Source organism: Mustela erminea, chromosome 3, assembly GCF_009829155.1.
Source record: "Mustela erminea isolate mMusErm1 chromosome 3, mMusErm1.Pri, whole genome shotgun sequence".
NCBI lineage: Eukaryota > Metazoa > Chordata > Mammalia > Carnivora > Mustelidae > Mustela > Mustela erminea.
Genome location: NC_045616.1, coordinates 4,744,976 through 4,766,221, shown reverse-complemented (window position 1 = coordinate 4,766,221; position 21,246 = coordinate 4,744,976). Strand labels below are relative to the sequence as shown.

The window sequence follows — 21,246 nt, the reverse complement described above, 5'->3', positions numbered from 1 at the left end:
CTCCTACACTGAACATTGGACAACATGCCAACCACAAGGTTTCTGGCCATGGGGAACGAGGAGTTCTGATATTTGCATCACGTTCAATGCTGGGCAGTGATTGGAGATAAGGTCTAGGTTATGATGCCTGGGAACAGAATTTGGGAAGAGATGATGACCTAATGCCATGGAGGGTCCGATGTGTACAGTGTGCGGCCAGCTGTCTGGGTGTAGGTCAGGAATCTAGGCTCAGGCTATGTCAGACATGGCATTAGTACCCGGACAAGACTGTATAATTGGGGTATAGTCGAGTAGCATGCAGTTTGATCCTCATTTGGGGTTTCTGGGTAGCCCCATAGGACAACGTTTTTCTTCTGGACGGCAGGCAGAGTGCTGCATTGTGCCTATGGAATGCCAAACTGGAGGGCTTGTGGGCCAGGAGTGTGAGAACGGAAGTCCGAGAACACAAGCAAGGCTTAGGTTTGAGGCGAGGTCACAGCAGGCACACTTTGAAGAGCTGAATCGCGATCTCATGCATCTGAAGACAGGGCAGGATCAGACGTTGGCTCAGATTGGAGTTTCTGTCCATGAGGGTCCTTTAATGAAAGTTGGGGGGCATCACGAGGCAATGGAGTTTTTCCCACGGTGCGAAATTCTGATGATCCAAACTGCAAGGATTCCTTCTGTGGGACAGTCGAGACCTGTTGGATGGATCCAGGACGTCCCATAAGGAAATTCTCAAGAGCAAGGTTCTAACGATGGATGCCTGGGCAACCCAACTCGCATTCCAATTGTCTCCTAGTGACAAGGCAGATTTGTTCTGCTGGTTCTGGGGAAGCAACCGAGGGGGATGAGTTGAAATGGACTCTCCTGTGTATCATTATAATGTGGGTTTGTGTCCATGGAGACCTTGGAATGGGGCAGTGGCGCTGGCGCCCTGAAGGATTCTCCTAATAGGAGGTATTGACACAGCTCCAAAGAGTAAGTTTCCCATGTGGAGACAAGATTTGTTCTGATTGGTGCCTCAGGAACCCCAGTAAGCTGGTATTGGAAACCAGGCCTCTGAGTAGAGATGCCTAGGAACCAAAGCAATGGATCTGATTAGGGCCTAGGGGTCTGTCTGCTTAAATCTTCTACTCTGGGAACATCTCTCTATGGTTCTGAGTGGGAGTCATTGCTCAGCTTGTGTCAGATCGCCCCTGTTTCTCCCGGGAGTACTACACTATTGGGATAGTCCCGGGAGTCTTTGGAGGTTTCTCGTAATCTGTAGGGTTGTGGCCAATGGAATGGGCAGAATTCCCTTGGAGAGGGCAGGCACACTCCTGAGGTGTGGCCCCAGCTGTCCGGGTGTTGGTCGGAAGGTCTGGGCTCAGGCTGTGTCTGACAGCACATTAGTGCCCAGGTTAGATTGTATAATTGGGCTACAGTCGAGTGACATGCAGGTTGATCCTCACTTGGGGTTTCTGGGTAGCTCCATAGGGCAGCGTTTCTGTTATGGAGGGCAGGAAGAGTGCTGCATTGTGGCTCCAGAATTCCCAAACTGGGGGGCTTGTGGCCCAGGCGTGTGACGACGGAAGTCTGAGAACACAAGCTAGGCATAAGTTTTGGAGTGAGGGCATGGCAGGTACACTCTGCTGAGCTGAATCGAGATCTCGTGGATATGAAGACAGGACGAGAATCAAACTTTGGCTCAGGTTGGTGTTTCTGTCCATTTCCCCCCTTCACGAAGGTGTGGGTGCATCATTAGGCCATGGTGGTTTTCCCAAGATGGGAGTAGTGAGATGCTCCAATCCCCAAGGATTCATTCTGCGAGACAGTCAAGACCAGTCGGATGGCTCCAGGACATCCATTACGGAATGAGGCCAGACTAGGGTTCTAAGGATGGAATCCTGGGCACCCCGCCTCCCATTCCAATTATCTACTTGTGATAAGGCAGGTTCGATCGCTAGCTATGGGGGAGTAACGAAGGGGGCTGAGTTGAAATGGACTCTCCTGAGGAGGGTTCATAATGTGGACTTGTATCCATGGAGGCCTTGGAAGGGGGCAGTGGCTCCGTGTACCTGAAGAGTTCTACTAACTGGAAGTATTGACATGGCTCCAAAGAACAAGTTTCCCATGTGGAGATGAGATTTGCTCTGATTGAAACCTCCAGGAACCCACATATGCTGGTATTGGAGACCAGGACTCTGAGGAGAGATGACTGGAATCAAAAGCAATGGATTCGATTAGGGCCTAGGTGCCTGTCCAGTTCAATCTTCTTCTCTGGGAATATCTGTCTACATGTCTGAGTGGAGGTAGTTGCACAGCTTGTGACAGATCTCCCCTGTTTGTCCTGGGCACCCGACAGTGTTGGGATGGCCTTGGGGAATTAGGAGGTTTCTCTTAATCTGTCAGGTTGTGTCCAATGGAATGAGCAGAATTCCCTTGGAGAGGACAGGCACATCCTGAGGTGTAGATCCAGGGGCCCCGGCCTGGAGGGTGTGTGGTCCAGGACTGTGGGGACAGAAGTCTGAATACACAAACTAAGCTTAGGGTTGGGGACGAAAGTATGGATGGCCTGGAATACAGACCAAGAGGAGAATTCTTCGTGATATGAAGAAAGGGCGAGTGTGAGGCGCTTGCTAAGGCTTTTGTCTCTGGATTTAGTGTCAAAAATAGCCGTGGAATGCCGAGGTGGCCTCATTGGCCATGGATGGGTCTCCCTCAATGGAGATTTGACCCAATCCCAAGAGATTGAGGTCATTCTGTGGGATGTGAGGAATGATTTCTGGTTTTTTTTTTTTTTAACCTAAGGTGTCCCACCAAAAGAGGGGTTCCAGAGCAGAGCCTAGGGGAGGGGCGACTGGAAAACTCGACCTCTGGTCAAGATTGGTGTCCTAGGGGCATGGCCAGCCCCATTTGCAGGCAATTGGTCCAGCCTCTGAGAGGCCTTACGTGAGCACAGGGCTCATGCTGAGGGTCACAAAGCGTGTTTGTGCCCTCACGGCCCTCAACATGGGCGGGGCCTCATGGGCCACACTGGTTTCTCCTACACTGATCGTTGGACAACACGAAAAACACAAGGTTTCTGGCCACGGGGAAGGAGGAGTTCTGATTTCTGAATCACATTCAACCCCAGCAGTGAGTGGAGATAAGGTCTAGGTTCTGAAGCCTGAAAACCGAGGTTGGGAAGAGATGATGACCTAAGGCCCTGGCGAGTCTTATGGACTCAGTGTGCGGCCATCTGTCTGGGTTTTGATAGGGACGTCGGGGCTCAGGCAGTGTCACACAGGACATTAGTGCCCTGTGTACACTGTATAATTGGGGTACAGTCGAGTGGCGTGAGGTTAATCCTCATTTTGCATTTCTGGGTAGCCCCATAGGGCAAAGATTTACTTCTGGAGGGGAGGCAGAGTGCTGCATTGTGTCTACAGAATTCCCAAAGTGGAGGGCATTTTGGCCAGGAGTGTGAGGATGAAAATCTGAGGGCACAAGCTAGTCTTAGGTTTCAGGGTGAGGGCAGGGCAGGCACACTCTAAAGAGCTGAATTGAGATCTCGTGCATCTGAAGTCAGGGTGAGGATCAGACGTTGGCTCACGTTAGAGTTTCTGTCCATGATGGCCCCTTCATGGAGGGGGGGCATCAGGAGGCCATTGAGGTTTTCCCATGATGGGTATTGTGCAATGTTCAAAGCCACAAAGATTCTTTTTGTGGTACAATTGAGAACTGTTGGATGGCTCCAGGACGTCCCATAGGAAACGACTCCAGAGCAGTGTTCTAAGGATGGATGAGTGGGCAGAACACATCACATTCCAATTGTCTCCTAGCAAAAAGATATTTTCTATCTGCTGGGGCTGGGGGAGCAACCGAGGGGTCTGAGTCAAAATGGACTCTCCTACAGATGGGTCATAATGTGGGTTTGTGTCCATGGAGACCTTGGAATGGGGCGGTGTCACCGGGGCCCTGAAGGATTCTCCTAACTGGAGGTTTTGACATAGCTCCAAAGAGCACGTTTAATTTGTGGAGACGAGATTTGTTCTGATCGGTGCCTCAGGAAACCCCAAATGCTGTATTGCAAACCAGGTCTCTGGGGAGAGATGACTGGAAATCAAAGCAATGGATCTGATTAGGGCCTAGGGGCATGTCGGGTTCAATATTTTTCTCTGGGGATATATGCCTATGGATCTGAGTGGAGGTAGTTGTTCAGCTGTTGGCAGATCGCCCCTGTTTGTTCCGGGCAACCTACACCATTGGGAAAACTTTGGGGATTTTGGAAATTCCACTAATTTGTCCGGTTGTGGCCAATGGAATGGGCAGAATTCCCTTGCAGCGGGCAGGCACAGTCCTGAGTTGTGGCTCCAGAGACCCCAGGCTGGAGGGTGTGTGGGCCAGGGTTGTGATGACAGAAGAAGCCTGAAAATACTAACTCCGATAAGGTTTGGGGATGGAGGTATGGCAGGCCCGATCTACAGACCTTGAGGAGAACTATTCGGGATATGAACAAAGAGCGAGTGTGAGGCGCTTGCTGAGGCTTTTGTCTCGATTTTGTATCAACGATAACCGTTGAATGTCGAGGTGGCTTCATTGACCATGGACGTGTATCCCTCTCTGGCGATTTGGCCCGATCCGAAGAGTTAGTGGTCATTCTTTATAATGGGAGGAGTCCTTTCTGTTTTTTTAACCTCAAGTGTCCCAACAAAAGACAGATTCCAGAGGAGAGCCTTGGGGAGGGGCGACTGAACAACCCGACCTCTGGTTTAGAATGGGGGCCTAGGGACATGGCAAGCCCCATATGCTGACTAATGTTCCAGCCACTGAGAGGCCTTACTTGAGGATAGGGCTCACGCTGAGTATCACAATGCGAGTTTGTGCCCAATCTGGCCCTCAAGCATGGGGGGGGGCTCATAAGCCACACTGGTTTCTCCTAACCTGAACGTTCAACAACATGCCAACCACAGGATTTCTTGCCATGCGGAAGGAGGAGTTCTGATTTCTGCATCATGTTCAACCCTGGGCAGTGATTGGAGATCAGATATAGGTTCCAAAGCCTGAAAACCGAGGTTGGGAAGAGATGGCAACATAAGGCTATGGCTGGTCTGATGTGCTCAGTGTGCGGCTAGCTGTCTGGGTGTCGGTCGGGAGGTCCGGACTCGGGTTGTGTAAGACAGGACATTAGTGCAGGAATGGTCTATAGACCTTGAGGAAAACTCGGGGATATGAGCAAAGGGCGAGTGTGAGGTGCTTGATCAGGCTTTTGTCACTGGATTTTGTGTCAGTGATGGCTGAGGAATGTCGGGGTGACACCAATCAGAACAAATTAGGAGAAAACTCCAACCTCCCAAGTCTATCCTAACTGTGTAGGCTGCTGGGACAGTTGAGCCACTACCTCCACTCAGACCCGGAGACAGATGTCCCCAAAGAAGAATATTGAACCAGACAGGCCCCTAGGACCTCATCAGATCCAGTGGTTTGGTTTCCAGCCACCTCTCCTCAGAGGCCTGGTTTCCAATAGCAGCATATCGGGCTTTCCTGAGGCACCCATCAGAACAAATCTTGTCTCCATATTGAAAACTTGCACGTGGGAACTGTGTCAAAACCTGTGGTTAGTAGAAACCTTCAGGACCCTGGTGCCACCGCCCCATTCCAAGGTCCCCATGGACACAAACCCACATTAAGAACCATGCACAGGAGAGTCCATTTCAGCTCAGCACCCTCGGTTGCTCCCCCAGAAAGCACAGGTCGATTCTGTCTTATCGCAAGGCGGGCAGCCCAGGCATCCATCCTTAGAACCCTGATCTGGAGTCGTCCCTATGGGATGTAATAGGCCATCCAACAGGTCTTAATTGTCCCGAAGAAGGAATCCTTGCAGTTTGGAGAATCTCACAACTCCCATCATGGGAAAACCTCCATAGCATCGTGATGCACCTCCTGCTTCATGAAGGGACCAACATGGACAGAAACTAAACCTGAGTCATTGTCTGATCCTCACCCTGACTTCAGATGCACGAGATCTCGATTCAGCTCTGCTGAGTTGCCTGCTGAGCCCTCATCCCAAAATCTAAGCCTAGCTTGTGTTCTCAGACTTCCGTCCTCAAACTCCTGTCTCACTAGTCCTCCAGTTTGGGAACTCTGGAGACACAGTGTAGCACTCTGCCTACCCTCCAGAAGAAAATCGTTGCCCTATTGGGCTAACCAGAAACCCCAAATGAGGATCAACTTGCACACAACTCGACTGTACCCCAATTATACAGTTTACGCTGGGCACCATTGCCCTGTCTGACATAGCCTAAGCCCGGACCTCCCGACCAACACCCAGACAGCTGGCCGCACACTGAGAACATCGAACCTGCCATGGACTTAGGTCATCATCTCTTCCCAACCTCGTTTCTCAGGCTTCAGAACCTCGACCTTAACTCCAAACACTGCCCAGCGGTGAATGTGATGCAGAAATCAGAACTCCTCCTTCCCCATGGCAAGAATCCTTGTGGTTGGCATGTTTTCCAACATTCAGTGTAGGAGAAACCAGCATGACCCATGAGGCCCCGCCCATGCTTGAGAGCTGCATTGGGCACAAACACGCATTGTGAACCTCAGTATGAGTCCTGTTCTCAAGTAAGGCCTGTCAGTGGCTGTACCAAAAGCCCACATATGGGGCTTTCCCTACCCCTAAGCCCCCATTCTTAATCAGAGGTCGGTTTGTCCATTCTCCTCTCACCAGGACTGTGCTCTGGTATCCCTCTTTTGGTGGGACACCTGAGGTAAACAAAAAAAAAAAAAAAAAAAAAAGAACGGACTCCTCGGATCCCACAGAATCACCCCAAACTCCTGTGATCGGAAAAAATTTCCAGAGAGGGAGACTCGTCCATATCCCTTGAGGCCACCTCGACATTCCTCGGCCATTGGTGACACAAAATCCAAGGACAAAAGCCTGAGAAATTGCCTCACACTCGCCCTTTGCTCATATCCCATAGAGTTCTCCTCACGGTATATAGATTCGGCCTGCCATACCTATGTTTCCAAAACTTCGCCACGTTTGTGTTTTCAAACTTCTGTCCCCACAGCCATGGCCCACACACCCTCCCGGCTGGGGTCCCTGCAGTGACACCTCAGGACTGTGCATGCCTTCTTTAAGGGTATTCTGCCCATTCCATTGGCTACAACCGTACAAATTAGGAGAAACCTACAAAGTGCCTGAGGCTATCGCAATAGTGTCGGCACCCCAGGACAAACAGTGGTGATCTGACACTAGCTGAGGAACTACCTCCACTCAGACCCGTAGACAGATGTCCCCTGTGAAGAACATTGAACCAGACAGGCCCCTAGCCCCTAATTGGATCCATTGCCTTGGTTACTAGACATCTCCACAGAGGACTGGTTTCCAATACCAGCATACGGGGGATTCCTGAGGCAACGATCAGAACACATCTCGTCTCCACATGGGAAACTTGCTCGTTGGGGCTGTGTCAAAGCCTTAGGTTAGGAGAATCCTTCAGGGCTCCAGTGCCACTGCCCCATTCCAAGGTCTCCATGGACACAAACCCATATTATGACCCATCCGCGGGAGAGTGCATTTCAACATATCTCCCTCGGTTGCTCCCCCAGAGCCAGCAGATTGAACTTCTCTTATCCCAAGGAGACGATTCGAATATGAAGAGGGCTGCCTAGGCATCAAATTTTAGAATACTGTTCTGGAGTTGTTCTATATGGGACGTCCTTAAGCAATCCAACATGTCTCAATTTTCCCGTAGAAGGAATTCTAGTGGTTTGGAGAATCTCAAAACCCCCATCGAGGGAAACACTCCATGGCCTCGTGTTGCCCCACCCCCCCTTCCTGAAGGGGCCATCATGGACAGATACTCCAACCTTCCAATATCTGATCCTCGCCCTTACTTCAGATGCACGAGATCTCGATTCACCTCTGTAGAGTGTGCCTTCAGTGCCCCCACCCCAAACCTATGCCTAGCTTGTGTTCGCAGACTTCAGTCCTCACACTCCAGGCCCACAAGCCTTCAAGTTTGGCAATTCTGGAGCCATTATGCAGCACTCTGCCTGCCCTCCAGAAGAAAAACATTGACCTCTGGGGCTACCCAGAGACCCCGAATGAGGATCAACATTCACACCACTCGACTGTACCTCAATTACATAGTCCACCCTGGGCACTAATGCCCTGCCAGACACAGCTAGACCCCGGACCTCAAGACCGACACCCAGACAGCTGGCTGCACACTGAGCACATTGGACCCGCCATGGCCTTATGTTGTCATCTCTTCCCAACCTCGGTTTTCAGGCTTCAGAACCTAGACCTTATCTCCAATCACTGCCCAGGGTTGAACATGGTGCAGAAATCAGAACTCCTCCTTCCTCATGGCAAGAAAACTTCTGTTTGTTTGTTGTCCAATGTTCAGTGTAGGAGAAACCAGCATGGCCCTTGAGGCTTCGCCCATGCTAGAAGGCAGCGTTAGAAACAAACACACATTGTGGCTATCAGCGTGAGCCCAGTCCTCAAGGAAGGACTCTCAGTGGCTAGCCCCCATATGGGGTTTGCTATGCCCCTAGGGCCCCAATATTAACTAGAGGTTGGGTTGTCCAGTCGCCCCTCTCAGAGCCCTGCTCTGGAATTCCTCTTTTGGTGGGACACCTGTGGAAAAAAAAAAAAAAAGAAGAACAAGAACGGACATTTCATATCCAACAGAATTACCCCAAACTCTTGGGATCGGGCTAGATCCCAAGTGAGGGAGACATGTTCATGTCCCATGAGGCCACCCCAACATTCCACGGCTATCATTGACACAAAATCCAGAGACAAAAGCCTGACCAAGCACCTCACACATGCCCTTTGTTCATATCCCAAAAAGTTCTCTGGACGGTCTGTAGATCAGGCCTGCCATACCTACGTCCTTCTGTCCCCATGCCCAGGACCATACACCTTCCAGGCTGGGAACCCTGGAGTGACACCACAGGACTGTGCCTGCCCTCTCCAAGGGAATTCTGCCAATTCCATTGGTCACAACCATATAAATTAGGAGAAACCTCCAATGTCCCCGAGTCCAGCCCATAGTGTAGGCTGCCCAGGACAAACAGGGGCAATCTGACACCAGCTGAGCAACTACCTCCACTCCGACCCATAAACAGATGTCCCCAGAGAAGGAGATTGAACCGGACAGGCCAATAGGCCCTAGTTAGGTCCATTGCTTTGGTTTCCAGGCATCTCTCCCCAGAGGCCTGGTTTCCAATATCAGCATAAGGGGTTTCCAGAGGGCCCCATCAGAACAAATCGTCTCCACATGGGAAATGTGCTCATTGGAGCTGTGTCAAAACCTCTGGTTAGGAGAATCCTTCAGGGCCCCGGTGCCACCGCACAATTCCAAGGTCTCCATGGACACAAACCCACATTAGAGCCCATTGCAGGATGCCTGTTACTCCCGCACAGACAGGCGATCGAACCTGTCTTCTCACAAGAAGACAATTGAAATGCGATGCAGGCTGCCCAGGAATCGATCTTTAGAACCCTGCTCTGGAATCATTCCTTTTGAGAGGTCCTGGAGCCATCCAACAGTTCTCAGTTGTCCTGCAGAAGGAATTCTTGCTGCTTAGAGCATCTCACAACCCCCACCGTAGGAAAACCTCCCTTGCCCCGTCCTCTTCATGAAAGGGCCATGATGTATAAAAACTCCAACCTGAGCCACGTCTGATCCTCGCCCTCATTTAGATGCACGAGATCTGGATTCAGCTCTGCAGAGTGTGTCTTCCGTGCCCCCGCCCTGAAACATAAGTCTAGCTTCTGTTCTCAGACTTCCATCCTCACACTCCTGGCCCACAAGCCCTCCAGTTTGGCAATACTGGAACCACAATGCAGGACTCTGCCTGCCATCAAAAAAAAAAGTTGCCCTATGGGGCTAACCAGAAACTCCAAATGAGAATAAACCTGCACGCAACACGACTAGTCCCCAGTTATAAAGTCTACCCTGGGCACTAATGTCCTGACTGACACAGCCTGAGCCCAGACCTCCTGACCAACACCCAGACAGCTGGCCGCATACTGAGCACATAAGACCCGCCATGGCCTTAAGTCGTCATCACTTCCAACCTCGTTTTTCAGGCTTCAGAACCTAGACCTTATCTCCAATCACTGCCCAGGGCTGAACGTGATGCAGAAATCAGAACTCTTCCTTCCCCATGGTAAGAAATCTTGTGGTTGGCATGTTGTCCAACGTGCAGAGTAGTAGAAACCAGTGTGGCCTATGAGGCCCAGCACATGCTTGAAGCTTGTATTGGGCACAAAAATGCATTGTGACACGCAGCATGTGTCCTGTCCTCAAGTAGGGCATGTCAGTGGCTGAATCAAGAGCCCGCATATGTGGCTACAATCCCCCTAGCCCCCATTTTTTAATCAGAGGTTAGTTTGTCCATTCACCACTCTCCAGCACTCTGCCCTGGAATCCCTCTTTTGGTGGGACACCTGAGGTTAAAAAAAAAAAAAAAAGAAAGAAAAATAACCAGAACAGACCCCTCCCAGCACACAGAATGACCCCAAACTCGAGTTTGGGCCAAATCCCCAGAGAGGGAGACTCGTCCATTGCCCATGAGGTCACCCGGACATTCCAAGGCCACTGGTGACACAATATCCAGAGACAAAAGCCTGAGCAAAAGTCTCACACTTGCCCTTTGTTGGTATCCTGAAGAGTTCTCCTCACGGTCTGTAGATCAGTCCTGCCATACCTATGACCTAAAACTAAGCCGAGTTTGTGTTTTCAGACAAAGGTCCCCACAGCCCTGGCCCACACACCCTACAGGCTCAGGCCCCTGGAGCCAAACCTGAGGACTGTACCTGCCCTATCCAAGGGAATTCTGCCCATTCCATTGGCCAAAACCCTACAAATAGGATAAACCTCCTAAGTCCCCGAGGCCATCCCAATATGTAGGCCGCCCAGAACAAACAAGGGCAATCTGAGCACATCTGAGCACCTACCTGCACTCAGACCCGTAGACAGATGTCCCCAGAGAAGAAAATTGGAATGAACAGGCCCCTAGGCCTTAATCATAGCCATTGCTTTGGTTTCCAGGCATCTTTCATCGGAGGCCTGGATTCCAATACCAGCATATGGCTGTTTCTTGAGGCACCATCGTAACAAATCTCGTGTCCACATGGGAAACTTTCGCATTGGAGCTGTGTCAAAGCATCTGGTTAGTAGAATCCTTCGGGGCCCTGGTGCCACCGCCTCATTCCAAGGTCTCCATGGACACAAATCCATATTAGGACTCATCCGCAGGAGAGTCCATTTCAACTCAGCCACTCGGTTGCTCCCCCAGACCCAGCAGATCGAACCTGTCTTGTTGCTAGGAGACAATTGGAATGAGGCGGGCAACCCAGCCATCTATCCTTAGAAACCTACTCAGTTTCATTCCGTATGGGACCTCCTGGACCCAACCAATGGGTCTCAGTGGTCCCACAGAAGAATCTTTGCGGTTTGGAGCATCTCACAGCTCCCATCCTGGGAAAACCTCCATGGCCTCGTGATCCCCACCCCCCCTTCATGAAGGGGCCATCAGGGACAGAAATCCAAACTGAGCGATCGTCTGATTCTCACCCTGACTTCAGATGCACGAGATCTCAATTCAGCTCTGTAGATTGTGCCTGCTGTGCCCTTGCCCCAAAACCTAAGCCTAGCTTGTGTTCTCAGACTTCCGTCCTCACACTCCTGGCCCACAAGCCCTCCAGTTTGGCAATTCCAGAACTACAATGCAGCACTCTGCCTGCCCTCCAGAAGAAAAACATTGCCCTCTGGGGTTACCCAGAAACCCCAAATGAGGATCAACCTGCACGCCACTTGACTGTACCCCAATTTAGTTGCCCAGGCTACCCTGGGCACTAAAGCCCTTTCTGACACAGCCTGAGCCTGGACCTCCTGACACACACCCAGCCTGCTGGCCGTATGCTGAGCACATCTGACCCAACATGGCCTTAGGTCGTCATCTCTTCCAAACCTCGGTTTTCAGGCTTCAGAACCCTGACCTTATCACCAATCACTGCCCAGGGTTGAACATGATGCAGAAACAATAACTCCTTCCCCATGGCAAGAAACCTTGTGGATGGCATGTTGTCCAACTTTCAGTGTTGTTGAAACCAGTGTGGCCCATGAGCCCCACCCATGCTTGAGGGCCGCGTTGGTCACAAACACACATTATGCCCGACAATGTGAGCGCTGTCCTCAAGTAAGGCCTCTCAGTGGCTGGACCAAGAATTGGCATATTGGGCTTGCCATGCCACTAGGCCTCAATTTTTAACCATAGTTCGGGTTGTCCATTCACCCCTCCCCAGTGCTCGGCTCTGGAATCCCTCGTTTGGTGGGACACCTGAGGTAACAAAACAGAAAGGACGCCTCCCACCCCACAGACTGACCCAAAACTCTTGGGATAGGACCAAATCCACAGAGAGGAAGACTCGTCCATGGACCATGAAGCCTCCCCAACATTCTGCAGCCATCGTTGACACAAAATCCAGAGACAGAAGCCTGAGTGATCACCTCACACACGCCGTTTCTTCATATCCCGAAGCGTTCTCCTCACGGTCTATAGATCGGGCCTGCCATATCTATGTCCACAAATCTAAGTCGAGTTTGTGTTTTCAGACTTCTGTCTCCACAGTCCTGGCCCACACACCCTCGAGGCTGGGGCCACTGGAGCCACACATCAGGACTGTGCCTGCCCACTCATTGGAAATTCTGTCCATTCCATTGTCCACAATCGTATAATTTAGGAGAAACTTCCAAATACCCCGAGGCCATCCCAATTGTGTAGGCCTCCCGGACAAACAGGGGCTATCTGACAACAGCTGAGGAACTACCTCCACTCATACCATAGACAGATGTCTCCAGAGAAGAAAATTGAACAGGACAGGCCCCTAGGCCCTAATCAAATCCATTGTTGTGGTTTCCAGGTATCTCTCCTCAGAAGCCTGATTTCTAATACCAGCATAGGGGGGTTTCCTGAGGCACCCATCAGAACAAATCTTGTTTCCACATGGGAAACTTCCTCTTTGGAGCTGTCTCATAACCCCCGGTTAGGAGAATCCTTCAGGGCCTTGTTGCCACCACCCCATTCCAACGTCTCCATGGACACAAACCCACATTAGGACCCATCTGCAGGAGATTCCATTTCAACTCAGCCCCCTCGGTTGCTCCCCCAGAGCCAGCAGATCGAACCTGTCCTGTTGCTAGAAGACAATTGGAATGTGAGGCGGGCTGTCCAGGCAGCCATCCTTAGAATCCTGCCTTAGCCTTCTTCTGTATGGGACATCCTAGAGCCATCCAACAGGTCTCAAATGTCCTGCAGAAGGAATCCCTGTGTTTTGGAGCACTCACAAGTGCCTGTCTTGCCCTCGTCCTCAAATTAAGCCTAGCTTGTGTTCTCAGACTTCCGTCCTCACACTCCTGGCCCCCATGCCCTCAAGTTTGGCAATTCCAGACACGCAATGCAGCACTCTGCCTGCCCTCCAGAAGAAAAATGTTGCCCTATGGAACTTCCCAGACACCCCAAATGAGGATAAACCTACACGGCACTCGACTGTACCCAAATTGTATAGTCTAACCGGGCATTAATGCCCTGTCTGACACAGCCTGAGCCCGGACCTCCTGACCAACACTCAGACAGCTGACCGCACACTGAGAACATCGGACCCGCCATGGCCTTAGGTCATTATCTCCTCCCAAACTCGGTTTTCTGCCTTCAGAACCTAGAACTTATCTCCAATCACTGCCCAGGGGTGAACTTGATGCAGAAATCAGAACTCCTTCTTCCCCATGGTAAGAAAACTTGTGGTTGGCATGTTTTCCAACGTTCAGTGTAGGAGATACCAGCGTGGCCTTGAGTCCCTGCCCATGCTTGAGGGCTGTGTTGGGCATAAACATGCATTGTGACCCTCAGTGTGAGCTCTGTCCTCACGTAATGCCTCTCAGTGGCTGGACCAAGGGCCCGCATATGGGGCTGGCCATGCCTCTAGGCCCCCAATCTTAAGCAGAGTTCAGGTTATCCAGTCATCCCTCCCAAGGGCTCTGCTCTGGAACCCCTCTTTTAGTGGCACACCTGAGGTAAAATAACAGAATGGACTACTCCCATCCCACAGAATGACCCCAAAATCTTGGCATTGGGCCAAATCCCCAGAGAGGGTGACTTGTCCATGGCTCATGAGGCCAACCTGACATTCCACGGCCATCGGTGAGAAAAAATCCAGAGACAAAAGCCTGAGCAAGCGCCTCACACTCGCCCTTTGTTGGTATCATGAAGAGTTCTCAAGGTCTGTAGATCGGGCCTCCCATATCTATGTCCCCACACCGAAGCCGAGTTTCTGTTTTCAGACTTCTGTCCCCACAGCTCTGGCCCACACACCCTCCACACTTTGGCCCCTAGAGCCACACCTCAGGACTGTGCCTTCCCTCCCCAAAGGAATTCTGTCCATTTCATTGGCCACAAACTTGCAAATTAGAAGAGACCTCCAAAGTCACTGGGCCATCCCAAGAGTGTAGAATGCCTGGGATGAATAGGGGCGATCTGACACCAGCTGAGGAACTACTTCCACTCAGACCCATAGATAGATGTCTCCAGAGAAGATTATTAAAAAGCACAGGCTCCTAGGGCCTAATCAGATCCATTGCTTTGGTTTCCAGGCATCTCTCCTCAGAGTTCTGGTTTCCAACACCAGAATATGGGGGGTTAATGAAGCACCAATGAGAACAAATCTCGTCTCCCTATGGGAAACTTGCTCATTGGAGTTCTGTCAAAACTTCTGGTTAAGAGAATCCTTCAGGGCCCTGGTGCCACCGCCCCATTCCAAGATTTCCATGGACACAAACGGACATTATGACCCATCATCAAGAGAGTCCATTTAAACACAACCCCATCGGTTGCTACGCCCATGGCAGCAGATCAAACGTGTCCTGTCGCTAGGAGACAATTAAAATGTGAGGCAGGCTGCCCAGGCATCCATCCTTAGAACCCTGCTCTGAAGTCGTTCCATATAGGACGTCCTGGAGACATCAAACAGGTTTCAATTGACCAGCAGAAAATCCTTGTGGTTTGTAGCATCTCACTACTCCCATCATGGGAAACCCCCCATGGCCTCGTAATGACCCCCTTTCATGAAGGGACTATTATGGACAGAAACTCCAACCTGAGCCAACGTCTGATCATTGCCCTGACTTCACATGCACAAATTCTCGATTCAGTTCTACAGAGTGTGTCTGCCGTGCCCTCACCCAGCTACCTAAGCCTAGCTTTTGTTCACAGACTTCCGTCCTCACACTCTTGGCCCAAAAGCCCTCCAGTTTGGCAATTCCGGAGCCACAATGCAGCATTCTATCTGCCCTCCAGAATAAAAACTTTGCCATATGGGGCTACCGAGAAACCCCAAATGATTATCTTCTGCACGCCAAATGATTATCTTCTGCACGCCAGAATTATACAGCCATTGTGGGCACTAATGCCCTGTCTGGCACAGCCTGAGCACAGAATTCCTGAACGAGACCTAGAAAGCTGGCCCCAAACTGAACACATTGTACCCGTCATGGCCTTAGGTCATCATCTCTTCCCAAACTCGGTTTTCAGGCTTCAGAACCTAGACCTTATCAACCAATCAATGCCCAGAGGTGAACGTGATGCAGAAATAAGAACTCTTCCTTCCCCATGGCAAGAAAACTTATGGTTGGCATGTTGTCCAATGTTCAGTGTAGGAGAAACCTGCATGCTCAGTGAGGCCCCGCCCATGATTGAGGGCCGCCTTGGGCACAAACACACATTGTGACACTAAGCGTGAGTCCCCTATTCATGTAACGCTTCTCAGTGGCTGGAACAAGAGCTCACGTATGGGGCTTGCCATGCCCATAGGCTCCCAAGCCTTACCAGAGGGCGGGTATTCCAGTTTTCTGTACCCAGTGTTCTGCTCAAGAATCTCTCAATTGGGGGTGGGACACATGATGCAGAGAACAGGACTCCTCCCTTCGCACAGAATAACCCCAATCTCTTGGGAGCTGGGCAAATCACCAGAGAGAGAGACTCTTCCATGGCCCATGATTCCACCCCTACATTAAACAACCATCCTGAATACAACATCCAGAGACATAAGCCTGAACAACCGCCTCCCACTCAGCCTCCTTTTATATCACGAGGAGCTCCCCTCATGGACTGTAGATCAGTCCTGCCATAACCTCATCTCCAAACCTTAGCTGGCTTTGTGTTTCTGGACATCTGTCCCCACAGCCCTGGTCCACACAGCTTCCAGGCTGGGGCCTCTGGATCCACACCACAGGACTGTCCTGCTCTCTCCTAGGAGACTGTGCCCTTTCGATTGCCCACAACCCTACAGAATAGGAGAAACCTCAAGGTCCCCGAGGATATCCCACTACTGTAAGCCGCCCTGAACAAACAGCGGCATCCTGACACAAGCTGAGCAACTGCCTCCACACAGACACATATACAGATATCCGGAGACACAGAAGATTGAAATGGACAAGCCCCTAGGCCCGAATCTGAACTCTTGCTTTGGTTTCCAGGTGTCACTCCTCAGAGGCCATGTTTCAAAGACCACTATGTGGGGCTTTCCTGAGGCACCAAACAGCACACCTCTCATCTCCACATGGGAAGCTTCCTTGTTTAAGCTGTGTCAAACCCTTCGGGTTGGAGAGTCCTGCAGATTCCGTGAGCCACCGCCACATCCCAAGTTCTCCATGGCCATCAACCCACATTATGACCCATCCTCAGGAGAGTCCATTTCAACTCATCCTTCTGGGTAGCTCGCCCAAGAGCCCACAGATTAAGCCTGCCTTGCCCTGACCTGCCAATTGGAGTGTGAGGTGGCATTTTCAGGCATCCATGCTTAGATCCCTGGTCTCGAGTCTTTCCTTACGGGGCATCCTGGAACCAACCAATAGGCCTCGACTGTCCTGCAGAAGGAAACCTTGAGGTTTGGAGCAGCTCACAACTCCTAGTGTAGGGAAACCTCCCTCGCCTCATGACGCCCCCACCCCCTTCCGGAAGGGGGCATTATGGGCACAAACTCCAGCCGGAGGCAACATCTGACACTCGCCCTGACCTCAGATGCAGGAGATCTCGATTCAGACTCTACAGAGTGGGTCTGCCATGCACTTGGCCACAAAAATAATGATAGCTTGTGTTTTCAGACTTCCTTCCTCACACTCCTGGCAAACAAGCTCTCCAGACTGGGAATTCCGGAACCACAAAGCAGCCCTCTGACTGCCCACCAGAAGAAAAACTTTGTTCTATGGGGCTGTTCAGAAAGCCCAAATGAGGATCAACCTTCTCAGGCATTGACTGCACACCAATTGGATAGGCTGCCTTGGGAACTATTGCTCTGTCTGACATAGCCTGAGGCCAGACGTCCCCACAGACAAGGAGACAGCTGGCTGCACACCCAGCACAACAGACACGCCATGGCCTTATGCCATCATCTCTTCCCAACCTGGGTTTTCAGACATCTGAACCTAGACATTATATCAAATCTCGGCAACAGTGGGTACCTGAAGCACAAATCAGAATCCCTCCTTCCCCGTGGCTGTAAAGCTTGCTTTTGGCATGGAGTCACACCTTCAGGGTAGGAGAAACCTTCATGTCCCCTGAGGCCAAGCCCAAACTTGAGTGCCGCCTTGGGCACAAACTCGCATTGTGACTCTCAATGTGAGCCCCATGTCGAAGTAAGGCCTCTCAGGTCCTGGAACACGAGCCTGAATATGGGGCTTGCCAAGGCCCTATGCTCCCAAACCTCACCAGAGTTCAAGTTTTCCAGTTGCCTATACCTGGGGCTCTGCTCTGGAATCCCTCTCATGGAGAGACACCTGAGCCAGACAACAGGACTACACCCTTCCCACAAAATGACCTCAAAGTCTTGGGAGCTGGGCCAAATCCCCAGAGAGGGAGATTCGTCCATAGCCCCTGAGGCCACCTCTACAACTCTCGGCTATCCTGGACACAACATCCAGAGACAAAAGCCTGAGGGACAACCTTCCACTCGCCCGTCTTTCCATAGCTGAGGAGCTCCCCTCATGGTCTGTAGATCCACCCCGCCATACCCTCGGTGCCACACCTAACCCGAGTTTCTGTTTACAGACTTTTGTGCTCACAGCACGGACCCACACACCTTCCAGGCTAGGGCCTATGGAGCCACACTGAAGGACTGTGCCTGTCCTCTCCAAGAAAACTGTGCCCAATCCAGTGGCCACAACCCTTCAGATTAGGAGATACCTCCAAGGCACCCGAGGCCATGCCAATAGTGTAGGCCGCCCTAGACTAAGAGGGGCACACCAACACCAGAAGAGCAACTATCTCCACATAGACACTCAGACAGTGTCGCCAGAGACAGAAGATTGAAACGGACAGGCCCCAAGGCCCTAATCTGAACCCTAGCTTTGGTTTCCAGGTGTTTCTCCTCAGAGGACTGGTTTCGAAGACCAGCATCGGGGGCTCTTCTGAGGCATCAAACAGGATCTCTCTCATCTCCACATGGGGAGCTTTCTTATTGGAGCTGTATCAAACCCTTCGGTTAGGCGAATTCTGCAAGGCCCCTGAGGCACCAGCACATTCCAAGGTCTCCATGGACACAAACCTGCTTTACGAACCATCCTCAGGAGAGTCCATTTCAACTCAGCTCCCTGGGTAACTCGCCCCAGAGTCAGAAGTTCAAACATGTTTTGTTGCTAATAGTCAATGGGAATGTGAGGTATGGTGTACAGGCATCCATACTTCGAACCCTGATCTCCAGTCCTTCCGTATGGGACATCCTAGAGCCATCCAACAGGACTCGACTCTCCCTCAGAGGGAAACCTTGTGGTTTGGAGCAACACACAAACTCTGCGTATGTGCTGGTGTCTATCGGGCTGTGCAGGATTCTCCAACTCTGAAGGTTTGGCACAGGTCGAAGGGCACGGTTTCCCTCTAGTGACAGGAGATGTTCTGATGTGTGTCTCAGGGACCACATGTTGTATCCTAAGTTGGTATTCCAGAACAGGACACTGAGGACAGATGCCTGAAAACCTAATCTAGGGTTCCAATGAGGTCCTAGGGGCATATCAGGTTCAATCTTCTGTCTCAGAGACATTGACTTGGCTTATTGCCTGGATGTAGGTGAACAGGTTGTTTCAGTCTGCACATTTGCGTCCAGCACTGCCGACAATATTGGAGTGGACTCAGGGCCTTGCCAATTTATTATAATCTGGAAGGTTTGGGCAAATTTGACGGGCACAGTTTCTTTGGGGATGGCAGTCACAGTTCTGTGGTGTGGATCCAGAGACCCTATCCTGGAGGGCATGTGAGCCATGGTTTTGTGAGAGAAGTCTGCAAACACAAATTCTGGTTAGGGTTAGTGGCAAGGTGTTTGCAGGCCCAATATGTAGACCTGGTGGGCAGCTCATCAGGAACTGTAATTAGGGTGAGAGGAAGGCAGTAGCACAGGCTTTTCTATCTGGATTGTGTGTCCTGGATGGCCTCGGAATGAAGGTGTGGTCTCAGAGGTCCATAGGACACTTTTCATCTCTAAGAATCCTGTTGGCTCTCCATTGTTTGGTGGCTTTTTCGGGGAAGGGATGAGTGCTGTTTTCCATCTAAGGTGTGCCCCCAAACAGGGATTCCAGAGACAGTCTATGGGTCTGGGCGCCTGGAAAATCCCACCAAGTTTTAGGAATTAGGCATAGGGGCCTACTAGGCCTTCAATACGGGATCCTACTGGTGCAAATGAGAGGGCTTGTTTGAAAACATGCTCAGGCTGAGGATCAAAATGCCTGTTTGTGCCCAGGGTAGCCCTCAGGAGTGGGTGAGATTTCATTGCCCATGCTGCTGCCTATTGAGGGTTGGACACCAATCCCAACAGCCATGTTTTCTGCCATGGGGAAGGAGGAGTTCTCTATTGTGTTTCAGGTTTCCCCATTGGCAGGGATTACAGCAAAGGTCAGGAGACAAGTGCCTGAATACAAAGGATGGGTTGAGTTGATGGACTTTGGAAATGGCCTCTTCCACATGCTAGATATGGGACCCGCTCTCTGGGTGGCTGATACTAGGTCGGATATCAGGCTCTGTCAGACAGAGCACTAGTGGCCAGGAGAGCCTATAAATTGGGGTTCCCTCGAGGGCCAAGCAGATTTACCCTCATATGGGGCTTCTTGGCAGTCTCACCAGGCACTTGTTCTTTCTATGGGGGAGGCAGAATGCAGCATTGTAACTCCATAATTCCCTATCAAGTGAGCTTGGGGACCAGTAGGGTGAGGATGGAATTGTAAACACAAGCTACGGTTCAATTGAGTACCAAGCGAAAGGTAGTTCCAATGTGCAGTGGTTTTTCGAGATATCGAGCACATGAGTAAGAGTGGAAGTCAGATATTTGCTCACACTGGAGTTTGTGTCTATGAAGACTGACAAATGGAGGGGTGGTGTCAAGAGGCCATGGAGGATTTCCCATATTGAGGCTTTGGAGGTGCTCCAAACAGCAAGGTTTCCCTCTACTGGACAGGTGAAGTCTGGTTTGTTTGCTCCAGGGTCTACCATGTGGAAAGATTGGGTAGCAGAGCTCTCCCTCATGGATGCCTGGAAAGCACACCTCCATTGACCATTGCAGCTGAGAAACATGGCAGGTTCGTTCTGGAGGCTCTGGGGTGAAGTACCAAGGCCTTGAGTTGACATGGAATCTCTTAAAGATGGGCCACAATGCTGGTTTGTTACCAGGGAGATCTTAGAATGTTCTGGTGGCTAATGTGCCATGTAGGATTCTCCTATTTTGAATTTAGGCACAGGTTGAAGTGCATGTTTTCCTTCTGCAGACAGATGTTCTGTTGTGTGGCTCAGGGTGCGCATGTTGTATCATAAGTTGGTATTCCAGGACAGGCCTCTGAGGATAGATACCTGAGAACCTAATCTAAGGTTCCAATAAGGGCCCAGAGGCATGACAGGTTCTATCTTCTGACTCAGGACGTAGAGTTGGTTGTGCCTGAATGTATGTGTTCAGGGTGTTTCACCTACACAATGGCATCCAGAGTGGCTGCCAATATTGTGATTGGCTCGGGGTCCTTGCAGGGTTCTCCTAATCTGTAAAGTATGGGTAACTATGACAAACACAGTCATGTGGTGTGGCTCCAGAGACATCATCCTGGAGGGCATGTGAGCCATTGTTTTGGGAGGGAAGTCTAGAAACACAAATTTGGGTTAGGGTTAGGTCTGGCACAGGTGCCTGAATACCAAGGATGTGTAGAGATGATGGACTTGGGCCATTGCTGGTCTCGCATGTTGGATATGGGA

General features: G+C 51.0%; 2 long non-coding RNA genes across 2 annotated transcripts in view; one reads left to right on the top strand and one right to left on the bottom strand.

Annotated features, from left to right (window-relative positions):
- Window positions 1–21,246, top strand: part of LOC116585838 — a 190,091-nt gene that overhangs the window by 121,175 nt on the left and 47,670 nt on the right. The gene's annotated exons all lie outside the window — the stretch shown is intronic.
- Window positions 7,962–9,989, bottom strand: LOC116585843. Its single transcript, XR_004283786.1, has 3 exons — window positions 9,948–9,989; window positions 9,403–9,409; window positions 7,962–8,125 (listed from the first exon to the last, which is right to left on the bottom strand). It is a non-coding gene; the product is annotated as an uncharacterized LOC116585843 (long non-coding RNA).